Source organism: Podarcis pityusensis, assembly GCF_964106645.2.
Source record: "Podarcis pityusensis genome assembly, chromosome: 4".
Classification (NCBI taxonomy): Eukaryota; Metazoa; Chordata; class Lepidosauria; order Squamata; family Lacertidae; genus Podarcis; species Podarcis pityusensis.
The window spans coordinates 29,305,042-29,306,396 of NC_138027.1; positions in this window are offsets into that span (position 1 = coordinate 29,305,042).

Consider the following 1,355-nt stretch of genomic DNA (forward strand, 5'->3'; position numbering starts at 1 on the left):
CATTTTTCTAACATTCATTGATTTTACAATATTTCTGTAAATAATCTTTAAATTTTTTCCAATCTTCTTCCACCGACTCTTTTCCCTGGTCCCGGATTCTGCCAGTCATTTCCAATTCCACTACTGTAGGTATTGTATTAACAAATGTCATATGTGGGATAAATAGAATAAGCGAGACAACTGGTGTATCTTGGAAAGCTGTTTTTATGGTACCTGTCTTTAGAAATGTTTTAAATAAATAATTACATAAAGCCGATACAGCCTTAGTAAGAAAATCGTACCAAATTACCTAGTGAACCTATCAGTGCCTAGTACAACTGGTTGCAATATTTATTTATTTAATTTAAGTGTATATGCCGCTTTTCCATGCAAATATGATCAAAGCAGCTCTCGACACAACAAAGATGCATGTCGATACATAATGACTATAGCCATCAAATACTGAAGAACTTCAAAGCATAGCATGGTAATCCAAATAACTCAGTTTGAGTATACAGTATGAACATAATATTTTAAGGTTGTCGTAAAACAAGCTATAAAGAATTGAAACGTCAGTTAGCTATAAATAACCATTCCAACCCAATCACATACCAACAATAATAAAACCATTGCGGCCTAAAATGGAAAACGGGTGAGGTCCCAACCAAAGAATAGCAATTCAAGTTGACAGAATATGCTTGCAGACTTAACATACAGAATAAGAAAACAAGAACATACATTCAGAGAAGATTGGAAAACGTTTATTGAATATATGGGAAATAACTGTGTACAGCTGAAAACGCTGGCAGCATTAAGATAAATTCAACAGTGTAAGTAAGTTTTGATGGATGTAATAATGGAATACTGAATGGTATAGTTTCTGTAAAATATGCAGGGATTTATGATACGTAAAATGAACCATGGAAAGAGGAGGGAAGTCACTGATATTGAAAGGATGTTTAAATGAGTACTTTAAATTGTAAAACAAAATTTAATTATCTATCATAAAAGCAGCTGCCACTGCAAGTTACTGAATACAGGGAAAACAATGTCACCACTATTATTGCAATATGGCTTCATTTGGTGTTATGTCATAGGCTGAAAAAGTCCTATTTCAATCGAGAACATCTGTTGGATGAGAACTGACAAGGTCACGGTTGTATGTGGTTGGGAATGTTTGGATGGTCTATAGTCCTAAGCTTATGGGGTGCAATTTCAACATAGAGACAGAAGAGGAGCCCTTGAAAGGAGACGCCAAGCGCGCTAACCAGGACGCACCGCTATTTGCGCGCGCGCGAGAGAGACGCCGGGCCTCGTTTCCAGGCAACTGTAGCGGGGGTGGGGGTTGGGGTGGGCAAAGCTCCGTGACGCTCTAT